General features: G+C 45.9%; 1 protein-coding gene across 2 annotated transcripts in view; it reads left to right on the forward strand.

Moving 5' to 3' along the window:
• Positions 1-23,359, forward strand: part of LOC124045880 (metabotropic glutamate receptor 4-like) — a 307,218-nt gene that overhangs the window by 149,185 nt on the left and 134,674 nt on the right. The window contains exon 1 of one of the 2 annotated variants that reach the window (XM_046365645.1): positions 17,014-17,263. The exons of the other annotated variant lie outside the window; for it this stretch is intronic. The gene's annotated coding sequence lies outside the window, so the exon portion shown is untranslated. Of the gene's footprint in view, positions 1-17,013; positions 17,264-23,359 lie in introns of those variants that run through there. 2 annotated transcript variants of the gene reach the window in all.

The raw sequence follows: 23,359 nt of genomic DNA on the forward strand, positions 1-23,359 counted from the left end.
AGTTTTTAGTTATCCTACTGGGTATAAATATGTCCCTCTTTTTTTATTTCGCCAGAGGGTCCAGTGAATCTAGAAGAAGAAGATGTTTTTTCATTCATACAAGTCCCCCTGGTGCCTTGCTACATATCATGCTGAACATCAACAGTAGAGTCCTGTTGTAGAGGTTATGACTAGGGTAACATGTGTCACAGTAATGATAGCATCAGTCTCATTTGCTTTATCAAAGCATTGTAAGTATCTGAGCAAACCTATTGAAGATTGATCACCTTGCTCAAACAAGTAGGTGTATGCACTTTCAAACCATCGATTCATAGTGCCCATATAGTGTCATAATCATCTTGTAATACTATTTAGTACATATAGTATTAAAGATGCATCCATTGCATATATGTATGAGTTATATGGTAGTATTAGATGTGGGCTGAGACTTGACTTGAGGTAAGGAATGACATCATATCAAATTATTTATTTGTTTTTTTCATACATTGTTCTAATAAAAACACTGGTTTCCATTTGTAATCATAACATTCTCTCAAGGTGGTGAGAACAATTGGCTTTCACTGCTAGACTTAATTGAAGATATGCAATGCAAATACATGCTAATGTCAGTGTTGGGTTGGATCAAGCTGTATCTGTGCTAGGGAGATGTGAAGATCTAGTGGGTAACACTTTCCTATAAGGTTCCATTTGTAAAGGGTTTATAAAGGGTTTGTAATTACGTTACTGATGGTTATTAAATCATTTGTAAATGGGTTATAACAAATTAATAATTACGTTACTAATAGTTATTAAATCATTTGTAAATGGGTTATAACAAATTGGTCAAATAGTGTGATTGCCAGTCAGTGCTTGCCAAATAATGAGACACTATTTACTAGCTACTAACCATTTATAAATGCACTTACAAATGTGTATAATATTGAACCCTTATGTATCATCATGCAAAAAGAAATGGCTGGTTTTCAGACCAATGGTCAACTCCCATGATGTGTCTTGTCCCACGTTTGAAACACTGATGATGCATTGGTACACTTATTTATTCCAGGATTAATGGCTTCATCTGAAGATCTCAAGCCATATTATTGGTGTGGTTTGCTGGTTTCTGAGAAATTTCCCCAATTTGCTTGAAATAAACACGACTTGGAACGTGCCTAGAATTTTGTGTTTACAGTGACATAATGTGACAATGCCTCATGAAGAATCAGGATGGATGTGTGCAAAGGCCAGACAGAAGAGATTGAGCACAAATACATGTTGTTTACAAGATAAAAACGTTGACAGTGGAAAGAAGGTAAATTCTCTATGCAATTTGTTTTACTTTTGGATTCAGAAGTTTTGCTGAATGATTTAGCACGCTGCTCAACTAGCAAAGTAGTTAGCTAGCTAATGTTTGCTAGCAGCTCTGTCCTAACTAGCTAACTAGAAAACGTTAGCTGGCTAGCTTGCATCATGTAAAACCTAAAACTTATTTTTGAATATAGAAATTCTGCTATACGATTTAGCAAGAGATAATCTTTAGCATGATATAGTGGACTAGCAAATTAGATCACGTTTGCTGGCTAGTTAGCTCCGCTAGCTAGCTAGCAAATGTTAGCTTCCAGCTAGGTAGCTAACATCGACATCAAAGATTTGCATAACTAACCCAATATAGACCCAGAGCCTGTCGTTTCCAATGTGAGCAAATTAATCATAGTGGGCAGAACAAGCAAGGAGGTGGGCAGAGCCAAGCACGAGCTAGTGAGATCCTATTGGTGTGTTCTAGCATTTATTTGCATATTTCCATTAGGGAACACCTACTCTTAACCTGTTAGTCCTATAGGGGCAGTATTTCATTTTTGGATAAAAACACGTGCCCGTTTTAAGCGCAATATTTTGTCACGAAAAGATGCCCGACTATGCTTGGAATTGATCGTTTTGGAAAGAAGACACTCTGACGTTTCCAGAACTGCAAAGATTTTCACTGTGAGTGCCATAGAACTAAAGCTACAGGCAAAACCAAGATGTTTGAGCGACCAGGAAATGAACAGGATTTTTGAGGGTACGTTTTCATGATCGCCTTATATGGCTGTGAATGCGACAGGAATGAACGGACACTTTCTAGCATTTCCCCAAGGTGTCTGCAGCATTGTGACGTTTTGTAGGCATATCATTGGAAGATTGACCATAAGAGACTACATTTACCAGGGGTCCCGCACGGTGTCTGTGTGGAAATTGGTGCGCAAAAGTCACCTACCAGTATTTTTCCATCCGAATCAGAGAAGAATGCAGGCTTCTAGGACTGGCATTTCAATGAAGAGATATATGACAAAACACCTTGAGGATTGATTCAAACAACGTTTTCCATGTTTCAGTCGATATTATGGAGTTAATTCTGAAAAAAGTTTGACGTGTAGGTGACTGAATTTTCGGTTAGTTTCGGTAGCCAAATGCATAGTAACAAAACGGAACGTTGTGTCCTACACAAGATTCTTTCAGGAAAAACTGGACATCTTCTATGTAACTGAGAGTCTCCTCATTGAAACATCTGAAGTTCTTCAAAGGTAAATTATTTTATTTGATCCCTTTGCTGGTTTTTGTGAATATGTTGCGTGCTAAATGCTAACGCTAAATGCTAAGCTAGCTATCACCACTCTTACACAAATTATTGATTTTCTCTGGTTCTAAAGCATATTTTGAAGATCTGAGACGACAGGATTGTTAAGAAAAGGATAAGCTTGAGAGCAGGCATATTTATTTCATTTCATTTGCAATTTTTAGAAATCGCTAATGTTGCGTTATGGTAATGAGCTTGAGGCTGTAGTCACGATCCCGCATGCGGGATGGGGCGGACTAAGAGGACATTAGCTAGCTATTATTATTATTATTATTAACTAGCAGTGGATAACATAACTAGCTAAGCCTAAATGGTATAACTCATGATAACGATGATAGTACAGTTGTGTAGCGAGAATGTCGATGCTAAATTGTCATAAATTCCTATTCTCTCCCACAGATTCCCATAAGGTCTCAGACTTCCCATAAGGTCTCAGGAAAATTCTTAACAAGAAATAAAAAGATGAAGACACAGAAAGGGACCATGAGACCCTATGTTGTATTTTAAATAGTTCATTTGTAGTCCATTTCTATTCTGACATGTAATGTTAAAAAGGGGAGAAAAAGCCCCCACCCGTTTATCTGAATTAGCTAGACTACTCACTATACCAATGATAGGCTACACATTTGAGTCACTGCAAAATTGTTTCCCCAATGTGTCCTTCTATTAAATGACATGTTCTTTTTACTATGTATGTCACGCCTTGGTCATTGTATTTTGTGTTTTTGTTATATGTTTGGGTAGGCCAGGGTGTGACATGGGTTTATATGTTGTTTTTCGTATTGGGGTTTGTAGTATTTGGGATCGCGGCTGATTAGGGGAGTTGTATAGGCTTGGCTGCCTGAGGCGATTCTCAATCAGTCAGGTGATTCTCGTTGTCTCTGATTGGGAACCGTATTTAGGCAGCCTGAGTTTCGCTTTGTATTTCGTGGGTGATTGTTCCTGTCTCTGTGTTAGTCACCAGATAGGCTGTAATTAGATTCACGTTCCGTTCTGTTGTTTTTGTATTTAGTATCAGTTATTACATGTACCGCGTTTTCTTTCATTAAAGTCATGAGTAACCAACACGCTGCATTTCGGTCCAACTCTCTTTCTTCAACAGACGAACGCTGTTACAATGTATTGCATGATTGAGGAGATTACATGCTTTTATAAATGTTTGCTGCTCATGTCCAGGAAGTTTCCACTTTCAGCAGTTATAAATGTTGATAACTCATTTGTTAAGGTAATGGTCAATAAGGTATCATTTTGGCAGTTAAATGTTAATAACGCAGTTATAAATGTCAATAGTTCTGCCATGAAAATAAGGTATACTCTTAGGAGTTATACATTTCGATGACTCAGTCATAAATGTTTACAGGCCTGTCACTTTAAATAAGGTATACTTCTGTAATTTATACAGACCATTCAGAAAGTAGTCAGACATTTTGTTATGCTACAGACTTTTTTTTCTCTCTCATCAACCTACTCACAATACCCCATAATTACAAAGCAAAAACTGGTTTTTAGAATTTTTTGCAAATTAATTTGTTTAAATAAAATAAAATATTACATTTACATAAGTATTAAGACCCTTTACTCAGTACTTTGTTGGAGAACCTGGCAGAGATTACAGCCTCAAGTCTTCTTGCGTATGACGCTACAAGCTTGACACACCTGTACCTAGGGAGTTTCTCCTAATTCTTCTCTGCAGATCCTCTCAAGCACTGTCAGGTTGGATGGGGAGCTTTGCTGCACAGCTATTTTCAGGTCTCTCCAGAGATGTTTGAAAGTGTTCAAGTCCGGGGTCTGGCTGGGTCACTCAAGGACATTCAGAGACTTGTCCCGAAGCCACTCCTGCGTTGTCTTGGCTGTGTGTTTAGAGTTGTTTGAAGGTGAACCTTCACCCCAGTCTGAGGTCCTGCGCTGTCTAGAGCAGGTTTTCATCAAGGATCTCTCTGTTCTTTGGTCTATATATATTTCCCTCGATCCTGACTAGTCTCCCAGTCCCTGCCACTGAAAAACATCCCCACAGCATGATGCTGCCACCACCGCTCTTCACCTTCGGGGTGGTGCCAGGATTCCTCCAGACGTGACGCTTGGCATTCAGGCCAAAAAGTTCAATATTGTTTCATCTGACTAGAGAATCTTGTTTCTCATGGTCTGAAAGACCTTTAGATGCCTTTTGGCAAACTCCAAGTGGGCTGTCATGTGCCTTTTACAGAGGAGTGGCTTCCGTCTGGCCACTCTACCACAAAGGCCTGATTGGTGGAGTGCTGCAGAGATGGTTGTCCTTCTTGAAGGTTCTCCCATCGCCACAGAGGAACTCTGGAGCTCTGTCAGAGTGACCATTGGGTTCTTGGTCATCTCCCTGACCAAGGCCCTTCTCCCCTAATTGTTCAGTTTTGCCAGGTGGCCAGCTCTAGGAAGAGTCTTGGTGGTTCCAAACTTCTTCCATTTAAGAATGATGGAGGCCACTGTGTTCTTGCAGACCTTCAATGCAGAAGACATTTTGGGGTACCCTTCCCCAGATCAGCGCCTCGACACAATCCTGTCTTGGAGCTCTACAGGCATTCCTTCGACCTCATGGCTTGGATTTTGCTCTGACATGCACTGCCAACTGTTGGACCATATATCGACAGGTGTGTGCCTTTCCAAATCCTGTCCAATGAATTGAATTGATTACAGGTGGAGTCCAATCAATTTGTAGAAACATCTCAAGGATGATCAATGGAAACGGGATGCACCTAAGCTCTAAGTGTTTCCCAATGCTGTTCTTGCATTGAGCCCGAACAAAAGAAGGACTGTTCTCACTCTGAAACATTAAGTTCATTCACATCTCAAAGGAAAAATAGGAATGCTGCTTATTCAGTGGCGATTTTTTGAACCATTGCAGAAGAAAATGGCCGTTGCCTGGGGAATAGAAAGAGAATGGGGCGATGGCAAGGGATGCTGAATACAATAGAGATTTCTATTCTCTTAAGTATATGGCCTCCCAGGCAGTTCATTACAGGTCATATTTAATCATATGTTTGAAATGACACACAGGAAAGTGTCATTTCTATGGTTAACTATATCAGATACCTAAAACAGATTATGGTAAGGATTAAGGGCTCTATTCAATCCGTATCGTGGAAGTTCAGCCTTACAGCTTAATTGAAATTTAAAGCCAAGTTCTTGCGTTAGCTGAGACTGCACATCACAGTAAATGCTGCATATGTTGGCTCAATTGGAAATTACCTTTACATTTCTGTCGCGCAATCTGTAATGCTTCAGTGATATTCAGTGGTAGATTTCAGAGAATAGGGCCTGCATTTATCTCGAGTCGCCATTATTCAAGGAATGATCTCAAACAAAGTGAATCAATCAGAAAGTCCAATTCGACATAACCGGAGGCTGAAATTGTCGTCTCTTAGCACTAATTGCAATTTTCCATTGGTTCCCATCACTTTCTGTTGTAAACAAGTGTAATATTGTCTCTGCAGTCATTCATTAATCACAAATGACATTTTTGTTCAAATCTCAGAGCAGCCTCAACCTTTATTTGTGATCATTTGGATGTTTAACGCAAGTTATAGTTCAACCTGTAATAAGATAATTAATCACAGTTGACAGTACACAAATTAATGATTGCCATTCTTTAACAAATGGAATTACACCCCCATGTAGCCAGCAGCTTTCATAAAATGGAAGAAACAATAGGTGCCAGGCGACCTGATACATTCAATTCATCCCCGGCATTTGCATATTTTGTTATGGCAAAGTATGAAAAATGATATCCCTATTTGTTACAAAGAGTGGGAAATGAAATGGAAACAGCCCACTCAGCCAGAATAGGAAATACATTCTTATCCTGTATTGCCTGTCTGTTCTTTCCGCTACAAGACACAGTGATACATGCAAACGCCACCAATTTAGTGTCACTGTCTCACATTGTGTGTATGTGTGCGTGTATGTATGCATGCATTTGTGTGTGTGCATGCGTGTGTGCATGTGTGTGTGTGTTTAAATGGATGGGAAAGGCAGATGTCCACATCCCTTTTTGTTGTAGTTATGGTGGATGTTTCTCATCCCTGTCACCCTTTTTCCAATGAGTCAAAAACACTTCAGCTACTATGTATACATATTCATCATGTATGCATCAGTCTGTACAAACTGTATGTGTTAATTCCTCCATGTGTCCTTCCAGTTGTCACAGCATAGTATGACACCAACTGGCATTGGCAGCATTCTGGCTGGGCTACACCTCTAAGTAGTGAACAATCACATAGCTAAGACTTAGAGTTCAGTTATCTAACCAAAAAAACAGTAGGACTACTGAATACTATTGCACACAGCAGTATCCGCTTAGAAAAAAAGGTGCTATCTAGAACCTAAAAGGGTTCTTCAGTTGTCCCCATAGGGGAACCCTTTGAAAAGAACCCACCCTTTTTGGTTCCAGGTAGAACTCGTTGGGTTCCATGTAGAACCCTCTGTGTAAAGGGTTCTACACGGAACCCAACAGAGTTCTACATGGAACCCAAAATAGTTCTACCTGGAAACAAAAAGGGTTTTCCTATGGGGACAGCCGAAGAACACTTTTGGAATCCTTTTTTCTAAGAGTGTATACTACCTGAGCTAGTCTAAGATGAAGACTGCTCAGTATCTGTAACAATAAATCAGGCCTGTAGTATCCTTATACACACACACATAGCTACAGTATGCATATTCATGGCCCAAGACTCACTTTCATGAAATATAGTAGAAGTCAGCGGATGCTTGATTAATAAGACCCTTCATCAACATATGCTACAATTGTCTGTCATCTCCCATATCCTGTATCATGTCTTGTCCTGTGCTCCCCATTCTATTCGTTTCCCTCTGCTGGTCTTATTTGGTTCTTTCCCTCTTTCTATCCCTCTCTCTCCCCCTCCCTCTCTCACTCTCTCGCTCTCTCTTCTCTCTATCGTTCCGTGTTCCTTGTTTAGTATTCACCATGCTGTGATTGCGTTTCGCCCTGTCCTGTCGTGTTTTTGCTGTGATTGTGTATCGCCCTGTCCTGTCGTGTTTTGCCTTCATCAGATGCTGCGTGTGAGCAGGTGTCTCTGTCAACTACGGCCTGCGCCTACCCGAGGCGACCTGCAGTCTGTGGCCGCTTCTCCAGTTATTCCCCTCTACAGACTAGAGGATTTCTGTTATTCCCTGTTTGGACTTAAATAAACTCTGTTTCTGTTAAGTCGCTTTTGGGTCCTCTTTCACCTGCATGACAGAAGGAACCGACCAAGGAATGGACCCAGCGACTTCAGACGCTCGTTACACTGCCGTCGAGATCCAAGGAGCCATGCTCGGCAGACACGAGCAGGAATTGTCTGCTGCTCGCCATGCCGTGGAGAACCTGGCCGCTCAGGTTTCCGACCTCTCTGGACAGTTCCAGAGTCTACGTCTCGTGCCACCTGTTACTTCCTGGCCTGCCGAGCCTCCAGAACCTAGGGTTAATAACCCACCTTGCTACTCCGGGCAGCCCACTGAGTGCCGCTCCTTTCTCACGCAGTGTGAGATTGTGTTCTCTCTCCAACCCAACACATACTCTAGAGAGAGCTCGGGTTGCTTACGTCATTTCACTCCTTACTGGCCGGGCTCGAGAATGGGGCACAGCTATCTGGGAGGCAAGGGCTGATTGCTCTAACAAGTTCCAGAACTTTAAAGAGGAGATGATTCGGGTTTTTGACCGTTCAGTTTTTGGTGGGGAGGCTTCTAGGGCCCTGGCTTCCTTATGCCAAGGTGAACGGTCCATAACGGATTATTCTATGAGTTTCGCACTCTTGCTGCCTCTAGTGAGTGGAACGAGCCGGCGCTGCTCGCTCGTTTTCTGGAGGGACTCCACGCAGTGGTTAAGGATGAGATTCTCTCCGGAGGTTCCTTCAGATGTGGACTCTTTGATTGCTCTCGCCATCCGCATAGAACGACGGGTAGATCTTCGTCACCGGGCTCGTGGAAGAGAGCTCGCATCAACGGTGTTTCCCTGCTCCGCATCGCAACCATCTCCCTCCTCTGGCTTTGAGACTGAGCCCATGCAGCTGGGAGGGATTCGCATCTCGACTAAGGAGAGGGAACGGAGGATCACCAACCGCCTGTGCCTCTATTGCGGAGTTGCTGGACATTTTGTTAATTCATGTCCAGTAAAAGCCAGAGCTCATCTGTAAGCGGAGGGCTACAGGTGAGCGCAACTACTCAAGTCTCTCCATCAAGATCCTGTACTACTTTGTCGGTCCATCTACGCTGGACCGGTTCGGGTGCTACATGTAGTGCCTTGATAGACTCTGGGGCTGAGGGTTGTTTCATGGACGAAGCATGGGTTCGGAAACATGATGGTAGTCATCTTCCCAGTATCAGATTTGAGACACTACCTTTAACCCTCACAGTATCTGGTAACCACAGTGAGACTATTTCTTTTTTGATTTTCCGTTCACCGTTTACACCTGTTGTTTTGGGTCATCCCTGGCTAGTATGTCATAATCCTTCTATTAATTGGTCTAGTAATTCTATCCTATCCTGGAACGTTTCTTGTCATGTGAAGTGTTTAATGTCTGCCATCCCTCCCGTTTCTTCTGTCCCTACTTCTCAGGAGGAACCTGGCGATTTGACAGGAGTGCCGGAGGAATATCATGATCTGCGCACGGTCTTCAGTCGGTCCCGAGCCAACTCCCTTCCTCCTCACCGGTCGTATGATTGTAGTATTGATCTCCTTCCGGGGACCACTCCTCCTCGAGGTAGACTATACTCTCTGTCGGCTCCCGAACGTAAGGCTCTCGAGGATTATTTCTGTGTCTCTTGACGCCGGTACCATAGTGCCTTCTTCTTCTCCGGCGGGGGGGGTTCTTTTTGTTAAGAAGAAGGACGGTACTCTGCGCCCCTGCGTGGATTATCGAGGCTGAATGACATAACGGTTAAGAATCGTTATCCGCTTCCCCTTATGTCATCAGCCTTCGAGATTCTGCAGGGAGCCAGGTGCTTTACTAAGTTGGACCTTCGTAACGCTTACCATCTCGTGCGCATCAGAGAGGGGGACGAGTGGAAAACGGCGTTTAACACTCCGTTAGGGCATTTTGAGTACCGGGTTCTGCCGTTCGGTCTCGCCAATGCGCCAGCTGTTTTTCAGGCATTAGTTAATGATGTTCTGAGAGACATGCTGAACATTTTTGTTTTTGTCTATCTTGACGATATCCTGATTTTTCTCCGTCACTCGAGATTCATGTTCAGCACGTTCGACGTGTTCTACAGCCTTTTAGAGAATTGTCTCTACGTAAAGGCTGAGAAGTGCTCTTTTCATGTCTCCTCCGTTACTTTTCTCGGTTCCGTTATTTCCGCTGAAGGCATTCAGATGGATTCCGCTAAGGTCAAGCTGTCAGTGATTGGCCCGTTCCAAGGTCACGTGTCGAGTTGCAGCGCTTTTTAGGTTTCGCTAATTTCTATCGGCGTTTCATTCGTAATTTCGGTCAAGTTGCTGCCCCTCTCACAGCTCTTACTTCTGTCAAGACGTGTTTTAAGTGGTCGGTTCCGCCCAGGGAGCTTTTGATCTTCTAAAAGAACGTTTTACGTCCGCTCCTATCCTCGTTACTCCTGACGTCACTAGACAATTCATTGTCGAGGTTGGCCTTCAGAGGTAGGCGTGGGAGCCATTCTATCCCAGCGCTTCCAGTCTGACGATAAGGTTCATCCTTGCGCTTATTTTTCTCATCGCCTGTCGCCATCTGAGCGCAACTATGATGTGGGTAACCGTGAACTGCTCGCCATCCGCTTAGCCCTAGGCGAATGGCGACAGTGGTTGGAGGGCGACCGTTCCTTTTGTCGTTTGGACAGACCATAAGAACCTTGAGTACATCCGTTCTCAAACGACTTAATGCCCGTCAAGCTCGTTGGGCGTTGTTTTTCGCTCGTTTCGAGTTTGTGATTTCTTACCGTCCGGGTAGCAAGAACACCAAGCCTGATGCCTTATCCCGTCTGTTTAGTTCTTCTGTGGCTTCTACTGATCCCGAGGGGATTCTTCCTTATGGGCGTGTTGTCGGGTTAACAGTCTGGGGAATTGAAAGACAGGTTAAGCAAGCACTCACGCACACTGCGTCGCCGCGCGCTTGTCCTAGTAACCTCCTTTTCGTTCCTGTTTCCACTCGTCTGGCTGTTCTTCAGTGGGCTCACTCTGCCAAGTTAGCTGGTCATCCCGGTGTTCGAGGCACTCTTGCGTCTATTCGCCAGCGCTTTTGGTGGCCGACTCAGGAGCGTGACACGCGCCGTTTCGTGGCTGCTTGTTCGGACTGCGCGCAGACTAAGTCGGGTAACTCTCCTCCTGCCGGTCGTCTCAGACCGCTCCCCATTCCTTCTCGACCATGGTCTCACATTGCCTTAGACTTCATTACCGGTCTGCCTTTGTCTGCGGGGAAGACTGTGATTCTTACGGTTGTCGATAGGTTCTCTAAGGCGGCACATTTCATTCCCCTCGCTAAACTTCCTTCCGCTAAGGAGACGGCACAAATCATTATTGAGAAATGTATTCAGAATTCATGGCCTCCCGTTAGACGCCGTTTCAGACAGAGGCCCGCAATTCACGTCACAGTTTTGGAGGGAGTTCTGTCGTTTGATTGGTGCGTCCGTCAGTCTCTCTTCCGGGTTTCATCCCCAGTCTAACGGTCAAGCAGAGGGCCAATCAGACGATTGGTCGCATACTACGCAGCCTTTCTTTCAGAAACCCTGCGTCTTGGGCAGAACAGCTCCCCTGGGCAGAATACGCTCAATTCGCTTCCTTCGTCTGCTACCGGGTTATCTCCGTTTCAGAGTAGTCTGGGTTACCAGCCTCCTCTGTTCTCATCCCAGCTTGCCGAGTCCAGCGTTCCCTCCGCTCAAGCGTTTGTCCAACGTTGTGAGCGCACCTGGAGGAGGGTGAGGTCTGCACTTTGCCGTTACAGGGCACAGACGGTGAGCCGCCAATAAACGCAGGATTAAGAGTCCAAGGTATTGTTGCGGCCAGAGAGTGTGGCTTTCCACTCGCAACCTTCCTCTTACGACAGCTTCTCGTAAGTTGACTCCGCGGTTCATTGGTCCGTTCCGTGTCTCCCAGGTCGTCAATCCTGTCGCTGTGCGACTGCTTCTTCCGCGACATCTTCGTCGCGTCCATCCTGTCTTCCATGTCTCCTGTGTTAAGCCCTTTCTTCGCACCCCCGTTCGTCTTCCCTCCCCCTCCCGTCCTTGTCGAGAGCGCACCTATTTACAAGGTACATAAGATCATGGACATGCGTTCTCGGGGACGGGGTCACCAATACCTAGTGGATTGGGAGGGTTACGGTCCTGAGGAGAGGAGTTGGGTTCCGTCTCGGGACGTGCTGGACCGTTCACTCATCGATGATTTCCTCCGTTGCCGCCAGGATTCCTCCTCGAGTGCGCCAGGAGGCGCTCGGTGAGTGGGGGTACTGTCATGTTTGTCATTTATTATCATGTCTTGTCCCTGTGCTCCCCATTCTATTCGTTTCCCTCTGCTGGTCTTATTTGGTTCTTTCCCTCTTTCTATCCCTCTCTCTCCCCCTCCCTCTCTCACTCTCTCGCTCTCTCTTCTCTCTATCGTTCCGTTCCTGCTCCCAGCTGTTCCTATTCCCTAATCATCATTTAGTCTTCCCACACCTGTTCCCGATCCTTTCCCCTGATTAGAGTCCCTATTTATTCCTTTGTGTTCCGTTCCTGTCCCGTCGGTTCCTTGTTTTGTATTCACCATGCTGTGATTGTGTTTTTGCGCCCTGTCCTGTCGTGTTTTTGCCTTCATCAGAGGATTTTTGTTATTCCCTGTTTGGATTTAAATAAACTCTGTTTCTGTTAAGTCGCTTTTGGGTCCTCTTTCACCTGCAATACCACGGGTTGTCTTGGCGTCAGCCTGCCACGGTGGTAACCCCACCGCCCCCCAGTAACTTGGTGGTTAACAGCGCCACCCCACCGGCCACTCCACCTTTCCGGAAGCCACGGTTACCTCCCCCGGAATGCTTTCATGGAGAGCCGAGCACCAGTCGGGCCTTTTTAGCTTAGTGTGCACTCATTTTCGAGCTTCAGCCCTCCTCCTTCCCCTCAGATCACTGGTAGGACTCTCACTTGAGCTACCGCCATATGGGGAACAGCAGCCGGCCATATGAGTAAGCCTGCAGGTGTTCGTGGGAGAGGTGAGGAAGGTTTTCGATGCCCCATTCTCCGGGAGAAAAGCTGCCCGGAAGCAAATCCAGCTCCGGCAGGACACCCGCACCGTGGCCGCGGTGGATTTCCGCACATTGGCAGCAGAGAGTACGTGGAACCCGGAAGCATTGTTTGAAATGTTCCTGCACAGCGTCTCGGAGGAGGTTAAGGATGAGCTTGCCCACGGATCTTGACTCTCTCATCACTTTGACCATCTTCATCAATGGGCGATTGTGGAAACAACGGATGGAGAGGGAATTGGATGTCGCTCGCCCATCCAGGGATTCTCTCTTGCCTCCGAGCCACCCCGGAAGTCCCCAACGGTCCCGTGGCTGAAGACACCCGAGGTTTCCCAACCTTCCTCGAGAGTCACTGAAGAAGCCCAAGGCACTGTTTCCCGAGCCCATGCAACTAGCCAGAGCTGGGCTGTCACCAGTGGAACGGCAACACAGGACCAGCACAAGGAACTGTCTGTATTGCGGGACTTTTGGTCATTTTGTTTCCATGTGTCCGGTAAAGGGCCATGCTCACCAAGGAGATAGTACTCGGTGGGTCTTCTGGAGAACGTTTCTACTTCCCTTACTCGCACCCCTTTTCATGGGGAACCAGTTCAAATCTCTCCGGGTCCTCATTGACTGGGGCCGATGAGAGCTTTTTGGGCGCCACACTGGATTCCGAGCTGAACATCCCCACTGAGCCGCTCTCCATTCCCATGGATGTTAGAGCACTGGATGGGCGCTGTATAGGTCAGTTCACCCATAACACCACTCCCATCAACCTACATGTGTCAGGGAATCACAGCGAGACCATTCTGTTCCTACTCATCAAGTCCCCCCAGATCCCTGTGGTTTTGGGATTCTCCTGGCTTAAGCGACACACCCCACTCATCAACTGGCCTACGGCTGCCGTCATGGGCAAGAGCCACGCCCATTGTCTGAAGTCGGTGCAACCTGCCCCGGGATGTCTTCCTGGGTCCCCGGAAGTGGTTCTGGATCTCTCCGCCATCCTCGCGGAGTACCAGCATCTCCGGGAGGTGTTCAGCAAGTCCTGGACCACTTTCCTTCCACGGCACCGCCCCTATGACTGTGGGATTGACCTTCTCCCTAGCACAAGGTGGAGTGTCTGTACTCGCTGTTGGGACCCGAAACCAAGGCTATGGAGGACTACATTGGGGACTCCCTAGCTACTGGATTTATCCGCCCCTCTTCCTCTCCTGCAAGGTTCTTCTTCGTGGAGAATAAGGACAAGACCCTGCACCCATGCATTGAGTACTTGGGACTCAACGACATCACTGTCAAGAGCCGTTATGCGCTACCACTCATTTCCTTCGAGCCGCTCCTGGGGGCCACTCAGCCTTCGAGACGCTCCAGGGGGCCACTGTGTTCTCCAAGCTGGATCTACGTAACGCCTATCACCTGGTGCGGATATGAGAGGGGGACGAGTGTAAGACCGCCTTTCACACAGCCAGCGGCCACTACGAATATCTGGTCATGCCCTTTAGCCTCACCAACGCCCCTGCTGTGTTCCAGGCTCTGGTAAATGACATTCTCCATTACATGCTGAACCTGTTCATCTTCGTTTACATTGATGACATCCTCGTCTTCTCCCGCTCCCCCCCCAAGAACACGTGCTCCATGTCCGGCAGGTTCTCCAGCGCCTTCTGGAGAACCAGTTAAGGCAGAAAAGTGAGAGTTCCATCGCTCCACCATTCCCTTTCTTGGCTACATCATCTCTGTTGGGAGTGTCCAGAAGGATCCCGAGAAGGTAAAAGCGGTGGTGGATTGGCCTCAGCCTAAGTCCAGGGTGCAGCTGCAACGCTTCCTGGGTTTCGCCAACTTTTATCATCACTTTATCCGGGGTTACAGCACCCTGGCCTCCCCCTGTCTACCCTCACCTCTACCAAGGTTCCGTTCACATTCCGGGACCTTAAATACCGCTTCACCCTGGCTCCAATCCTGGTTCATCCGAGACCTTTCCAGTCAGTTGTTGGTGGAGGCCAATGCTTCGGATGTCGGATTGGGGGCTGTTCTGTCCCAATGTTCTGCCCTGGACCTTAAGCTGCCTGCTCCCACCGCCTCACCACCACAGAGAGGAATTACGATGTGGGGAATCAGGAGCATCTCGAGGTGAAGATGGCATTGGAAGAATGGAGGCACTGGCTCGAAGGGGCGGAACATCAGTTTATAGTGTGGACCGACCACAAAAACCTGGAGTATCTCCGCACCGCCAAGCGCCTCAACTCCAGGCAGGCAAGATGGGCCCTGCTGTTTACCCGGTATAACTTTCCCCTATCCTACCGGCCGGGGTCCAACAACGTCAAGCTGGATACTCGTCTCAATGCCACCTCGTGCCTGGCGACGGTACTCAGCTGGGGTATTGGGAAACAGGTCCGGGTGATGCAGCGGTCCCAGCCGAACCCTGGGGGGGCCCAGGTATCCGGATGTTTGTGCCTGACTCTGTCGGCTCTGCGGTCCTGGAGTAGGCCCATTCCGCCAGGCTTGCCTTGCCTGCTCCAGGCGGAACCCTGGCCTTCATGCGACAAGGCTTTTGGTGGCCTACCATGGTTCCGGACGTCGCCGCCTTTGTCACTGCCTGCATGGTCTGTGCACAGAACAAGACCCCTTGACAAGCTCTGACTGGCCTCGTCCAACCTCTGCCCATCACTCATCGCCCCTGGTCCCACATCTCCCTGGACTTTGTCACGGGTCTCCGCCCATCTGAAGGCACCACCGTCATTCTGACCGTGGTTGATCGCTTTTCCAAGGTCACCCACTTCATTGCTCTCCCCAAGTTACCCTCTACCAAGGAGACGGCTCAGCTCATGGTGCAGCACGTCTTCCGGATCCATGGACTTCCCGTGGACATTGTCTCCGGCCGCAGCCCTCAGTTCTCATCCCGGTTCTGGAAAGGGTTCTGCACCCTCATTGGGTCATCCGCTGAGTTCCACCCCCAGTCCAAATGTCAGTCAGAGAAAGCCAACCAGGACCTCGAGACCACCCTGCGCTGCCTGGTCTCTGCCAAACCCACCACCTGGAGCCAGCAGCTGGTCTGGGTGGAATAGGCCCGCAACACCCTTCCCTGTTCTGCCATGGGCCTATCACCATTTGAGTGTTCCCTGGGGTATGAGCAGGAAGAGGAGGTCAGCACACCTTCTGGCCAGATATTTGTCCGCCGCTGTCTACGTATCTGTAGGAGAGCACGGTCGGCCCTCCTCAAGACCACCTCCAGGTATCGACAACAAGCGGATCGCCGTCGGACCCTGGCTCCTCGGTATCGTCTCGAGCAGAAGGTATAGCTGTCCACCCCGATATCTGCCCCTCCGGGTGGAATCCCACAAGCTCTCCCCCCGGTTTATTGGCCTGTTCCCATCTCTAGAATTATTAGTCCCTCTGCTGTTCATCTTCTGTTGCCCCATACCCTTCGGATACACCCCACCTTTCATGTGTCCCGAGTTAAACCCATGTCTCACAGCCCTTTGTCTCCTGCTCCTGCTTTTCCCCATCTTTATTTTCTTGTCGTCCTGCTTTTGACCCCTGCTTGTCCTGACCCTGAGCCCGTCCGCCTGACCCTGACCCTGACCCTGATCATGCTTGTCGGTATTTACCTTTGCCCCATCTCTGGATGCCATCCTGTACCTTTGACCCTGTTGCTCTAATTGTTACTTTGACAGGGTATGCATCTGGGTCTTACCTGATTCCTGATAATCTTCCATACTTGTGTTTTTTCCTCATTCTGGAGTAAGCTGGAAGATAAGCTTATTCAGGAATTACTTGTTTAGTGGTGATTACTGTAACGTGAGTGCTCTTGTCTACTTAGTGCATAGTATGTGGATCAGTGGAGGCTCCTCAGAGGAATAAGGGCGGACCTTCCTCCACAGGGAATTTCATTTAAAAATATGTTTTAAACATTTAAAAAGTTTTTGGATAAAACTATATTAAATATAATCACGGCACCAAATAATTGATTAAAACACAATATTTTGCAAAGAAGGTCTACAGTAGCCTCAACAGCACTCTGTAGGGTAGTACCATGGTGTAGCCGGAGGACAGCTAGCTTCCATCCTCTTGAGTACATTGACTACAATACAAAACCTAGGCGGCTCATGGTTCTCACCCCCTTCCATAGATTTACACAGTAATTATGACAACATCCGGAGAACGTCCCCCAGCCTATCAGAGCTCTTGTTGCATGAACTGACATATGTTGTCCACCCAATCATAGGATCAGATAATGAATCTAGTACTGTAAGAATAAGCTACAGCTAGCGAGCACTGCAAAAAAGGTGGAGAGCAGTTGACTCAGAGAAAGAAAATAGTTGAAGAAATTATTGATTTCTAAATGAAGGAGAAGCAAGAGGAAAATAGAGAGAGATTTTGTCCCTTTTTTCCCAGTTTCACTTAGCTAGCTAGTTTAGCCTATTGAAACACCCTGCTCAAACAGAGGGATGCTATCTTAATTAGCTGGCTATGACTATCCAACACAACACTTGAACTCTTCCAAGTCAAGGTAAGCTTTTGGTTTTACAAATGTAATTGCCACCGGGGCCTGCCGGTGTAACTGCTTACTGACTATACACTGTAACGTTACTGCATGATTTAACGGGTTTACTAACGCGTTAGTTATATTGGCTATGCTGACTATGACGTTACTTTAGCTAATATGGTGACAACAATGTAGTGGTTTGGCTTGAAAAGTTATTTTTTCCGCCTGTCACATACAGCGTATGTGTTGTGAATTGACGTCCACAAGCGAAGGGAACAGGTGAACAGAGCAGAGCGCATAACGTAGATGCTAGAAGGAATACAACGCCGCTGCGATGAAACTGTAAACGGTGTTCAGGGGTGTATGCATTCTATCGATTCTGTGGAAAAATATTTCTTTAACAAAAGCAAACGGAACAAAACGGGGATAAACGTACACGCAACTGTAGGACTAATGATTACACCCGATATGGGCAAGAGTGTGCAAGGCAGTATTGAATGTCGCTGTCTGTCCATGTGTCACTCTCTGTCACATCAAATGTCTCTCGACCAGTGTGCACATACGTTGTAAATTTAAATTCATAGGCAAGGTTGTAGCAACCTCATGATGGGTATAGGGGAAATTCGATTATCATGTAGTAGCCTAAATCTATCGCTGTTACATTTAACTGGGTGAATAAAATATGAATGACAGTCATCCAACCAATATGCTGTAATAGATATAAGGTCACACTCATATTTGTTTTTGTCCTCCCTCATCTGAAATGGCACTGACTGCCACTGATGGGGATATATTTATGCAGGTGATCCTAAATGGTGCAATGCACAGTAGTGATTAACTGACATTTCATTGGCTCTTAAAGTGGGATAAGAGTTACATAGTTGAGGTAGTCTACACTCTTAGAAGAAAGGTGCTATCTAGAGCCTAAATATTGTAATTTGGCTGTCCCTATAGGAGAAACCGTTTGGTTCCAGATAGAACCCCTTTGGTTCCAGGGACAATTCTTTTGGGTTCCATGTAGAAACCTTTCCATAGAGGGTTCTACATGGAACCCAGAATGTTTCTACCTGGAACAAAAAGGGTTATTTTTAACGGGTTCTCCTATTTGGGACAGCTGAAGAACCCGTTTGAAAACCTTTTTTCTTAGAGTGTAGTGTGGTGTGATGACTAACATCAAACAGTACCTGAGAGGACAATGCCTCAAATCGCTTTATGTAATACTCTAATATATAACCATTGTGTCATTGTATATATTACTGTATATCACCTTGAATACAATGTGGCAGGGTATACAGTGCATTCAGAAAGTATTGAGACCATTTTACTTTTTAACATTTTGTTATGTTACAGCCTTACTGTAAAATAGATTAAAAACATGTTTTTCCTCATCAATCTACACACAATCTACACCCTATAATGATGAAGTTTGTATAAGTTTTTAAACATTTTTGCAAATTTATTACAAATAAAAACATAAATACCTTATTTACATAAGTATTCAGACTATTACACTTGAAATTGAGCTCAGGTGAATCGTGTTTCCATTTCTACAACTTGACAAATTGATTGGAGTCCACCTTCGGTAAATTAAATTGACTGGACATGATTTGGAAAGGCACACACCTGTCTATATAAGGTCCCACAGTTGACAGTTCATGTCAGAGCAAAAACCAAGCCATGAGGTCGAAGGGAGCGTCACGTCTGGAGGAAACCTGGCACCATCCCTACGGTGAAGTATGGTGGCGGCAGCATCATGCTGTGGGGATGTTTTTCAGTGTCAGGGACTAAGAGACTAGTCAGGATCGAGGCAAAGATGAATGGAGCAAAGTACAGAAAGATCCTTGATGAAAACCTACTCCAGAGTGTTCAGGACCTCCAGACTGGGGACAAGGTTCACCTTCCAACTGGACAACGTCCCTAAGTACACAGCCAAGACAACACAGGAGTAGCTTCGGGACAAGTCTCTGAATGTTCATGAGTGGCCCAGCCAGTGCCCGGACTTGAACCCAATCCAACATTTCTGGAGAGACCTGAAAATAGCTGTGCAGCAATGCTCCCCTCCAACCTGACCGCGCTTGAGAGGATCTGCAGAGAAGAATGGGAGAAACTCCCCATATACAGGTGTGCCAAGCTTCTAGCGTCATACCCAAGAAGACTCATGGCTGTAATTGCTGCCATAGGTGCTTCATCAAAGTACTGAGTAAAAGGTCTGAATACTTATGTAAATGTGATATTTCTGTTGTTTATTTGTAAAACATTTTACAAAAAATATTAAAACCTGTTTTTTGATTTGCCATTATGGGGTATTGTTTGTAGATTAATGAGGGGAAAAAACAATTTCATCCATTTTAGAATTTTTTTAAATGTATTTTTATTTTACTAGGCAAGTCGGTTAAGAACAAATTCTTATTTTCAATGACGGCCTTGGAACAGTGGGTTAACTGCCTGTTCAGGGGCAGAACAACAGATTTGTACCTTGTCAACTCTGGGATTCGAACTTGCAACCTTTGGTTACTAGTCCAACGCTCTAACCACGAGGCTACCCTGCCGCCCCAGAATAAGTCTGTAACATAACAAAATGTGGAAAAAGTCAAGGGGTCTGAATACAGCTAGCAACAGGAGGCTAGCAAAACATTTGGCGAACTTCCTGGTCAGAGATGTTCTTTTCTTAGACTTTTAATAAAAAATTGTATAGCTCATAACTCACCCAGTTTACACAGCAACAGGCTTTAGAGAAAGTACACAATAAATGTCAGCGATAGGTATAAAATAAATAGATGCCATATACCTGGGCGTTTGACATTTTCACAACTCCATAAGTGGAAAGGAAGGTTCACAAGGTGTCCCTTTTAATAGTATGCAGTGTAAAACCTTTTCTCAAGTCCTTCTCTTTCCAGGCAGAACACCTATTAATTATAGACTGAAAGCCAAGAGCTGCAAATGATCCAGTTACAGGGACTTGTCCCCTTTGGGCCCCCAGGCCTCATTGTTCTCCCCAAGCCTCACCATATTCATTATAAATAAACACAATGGAAATATCCCAGTGTGGTTTTTCATATGACTTAGTGGATTGGTTCCAGTAGTTCACAGGATTATACAGTACTAATAGCAGTTACTGTCTCAGTTGGGGAAATTGGTTTGTGGCATTTAGTCAGGGTAGGGTCAAGTCAAAGAGTCTACTGGTTGAAGTAAAATCCTTCTGTGATTTAGCAGTATAACCAGGATGGATAACGCCAGTAGTTCAGGCTGGAGAAATTTGTATTAACATTCCTCTAATAACCTGAGACAGAGCAAACATCGCATTTTATGACCAAGATATTGCTGCTTGGAGGATTGCAAAAATTTGTTGACACTTCATTGCCACTGTAGAACAACCCACTTCTCCTTCCTTTCAAAAGCATCCCTCACTGTGTGTCATTCAAACACCAGGGGATGGGAGACCTTGAATCCCACCTAGTAACTAGCTACCTCTCCTTGGTGCATTCTTATTTTAATGGAGGTGTCTGCTCCGTGTCTGAAGGAATCTGAAGGTTCTAGCATGTTTATTTATTTATTTATTTATTTTATTGAACCTTTATTTAACCAGGTAGGCAAGTTGAGAACAAGTTCTCATTTACAATTGCAACCTGGCCAAGATAAAGCAAAGCAGTTCGACACATACACCAACACAGAGTTACACATGGAGTAAAGCAAACATACAGTCAATAATACAGTAGAAAAATAAGTCAATACACAATGTGAGCAAAGGTGACATAAGGGAGGTAAAGGCAAAAAAGGCCATGGTGGCGAAGTAAATACAATATAGCAAGTAAAACACTGGAATGGTAGATTTGCAGTGGAAGAATGTGCAAAGTAGAGGTAAAATAATGGGGTGCAAAGGAGCAAAATAAATAAATACAAGGGGAAGAGATAGTTTTTTGGCTAAATTATAGATGGGCTATGTACAGGTGCAGTAATCTGTGAGTTGCTCTGCCAGCTGGTGCTTAAAGCTAGTGCGAGAGATGTGTTTCCAGTTTCAGAGATTTTTGTAGTCCGTTCCAGTCATTGGCAGCAGAGAACTGGAAGGAGAGGAGGCCAAAGGAAGAATTGGTTTTGGGGGTGACCAGAGAGATATACCTGCTGGAGCGCGTGCTACAGGTGGGTGCTGCTATGGTGACCAGCGAGCTGAGATAAGGGGGACTTTACCTAGCAGGGTCTTGTAGATGAACTGGAACCAGTGGGTTTGGCGACGAGTATGAAGCGAGGGCCAGCTAACGAGAGCATACAGGTCGCAGTGGTGGGTAGTATATGGGACTTTGGTGACAAAACGGATGGCACTGTTATAGACTGCATCCAATTTATTGAGTCGGATATTGGAGGCTATTTTGTAAATGCCATCGCCGAAGTCGAGGATCGGTAGGATGGTGAGTTTTACGAGGGTATGTTTGGCAGCATGACTGAAGGATGCTTTGTTGCGAAATAGGAAGCCAATTCTAGATTTAACTTTGGATTGGAGATGTTTGATGTGAGTCTGGAAGGAGAGTTTACAGTCTAACCAGACACCTAGGTATTTGTAGTTGGCCACATATTCTAAGTCAGAACCGTCCAGAGTAGTGATGTTGGACAGGCGGGCAAGTGCAGGCAGCGATCGGTTGAAGCGCATGCATTTAGTTTTACTTGTATTAATGAGCAGATGGAGGCCACGGAAGGAGAGTTGTATGGCATTGAAGCTCATCTGGAGGGTTGTTAACACAGTGTCCAAAGAAGGGCCAGAAGTATACAGAATGGTGTCATCTGCGTAGAGGTGGATCAGAGAATCACCGGCAGCAAGAGCAACATCATTTATTCATACAGAGAAGAGAGTCTGCCCAAGAATTGAACCCTGTGGCACCCCCCATAGAGACGGCCAGAGGCCCGTACAACAGGCCCTCCGATTTTGACACACTGAACTCTATCAGAGAAGCAGTTGGTGAACCAGGCGAGGCAATCATTTGAGAAACCAAGGCTGTCGAGTCTGCCGATGTGGATGTGGTGATTGACAGAGTCGAAAGCCTTGGCCAGGTCAATGAATACGGCTGCACAGTATTGTTTCTTATCAATGGCGGTTAAGATATCGTTTAGGACCTTGAGTGTGGCTGAGGTGCACCCATGACCAGCTCTGAAACCAGATTGCATAGCGGAGAAGGTGTGGTGGGATTAAAATTGGTCGGTAATCTGTTTGTTGACTTGGCTTTTGAAGACCTTAGAAAGGCAGGGTAAGATAGATATAGGTCTGTAGCAGTTTGGGTCAAGAGTGTCCCCCCCCTTTGAAGAGGGGGATGACCGCAGCTGCTTTCCAATCTTTGGGAATGTTGTAGCAGGGATCATCAACTAGATTCAGCCACGGGTTGATATTTTCTTGAGCGGATGCTCAGGAGACTGGAACATAATTACAAATATTCTTTTGACTGCAAATCGACCACAAGAAGCCCAAACTGATTTCATATTTGAATAAAGCATAATCATTTCAAATCTTGCTTACTTTCGTATACAATCACATATATCCCTTTATTATGGGTGGAAATACTTTGAAACAGATTTCCAAAATTAAAGTCACTTGGAGCTGATTTGCCAGGGTGTTTTTACAGTGTTTAATGCCCCCCCCCCCAAAAAGAAAGAAAATCAGTGCGGGCGCCAATTGGGGAACCCTGATGTATAGCCTGAGCCCGGGGACTGAGGAGGCTGCAGCGTGTGGTGTTCAGCTCAGCAGGGCCCCTCTGAGAGCTGGCTGAGAGCAGAATGACTTGCCGTGACAGGGTTTGCCAATAACTGAACCTGACAGACAGGTGTGAAGCCCCCTACCGCCAAATAAGAATCTAGCCCATTACATTGGCGACTGCAGCCACCTACTGGGCGCTTGACAGCCTGAGGGATGAGGTGGAACTGTTGTGTTGTTGTGCTATAGGGTGTGTAGGGGCGTCTGACAGAATCCCTATGTGCCTCTATACCACGACAAAGAGAGCCACAGACATAGCCTTTCCTGGGTATCAGACTCAGATGGTCGTTTTACCACATCTCATATTAAGGATATATAGTGACAGCAGTAAAGCACAATTCCTTGGATAGACAGCCACACTGGCAGACTGGTAGCTAACTTCACCA

This window comes from Oncorhynchus gorbuscha, linkage group LG10, assembly GCF_021184085.1.
Source record: "Oncorhynchus gorbuscha isolate QuinsamMale2020 ecotype Even-year linkage group LG10, OgorEven_v1.0, whole genome shotgun sequence".
NCBI lineage: Eukaryota > Metazoa > Chordata > Actinopteri > Salmoniformes > Salmonidae > Oncorhynchus > Oncorhynchus gorbuscha.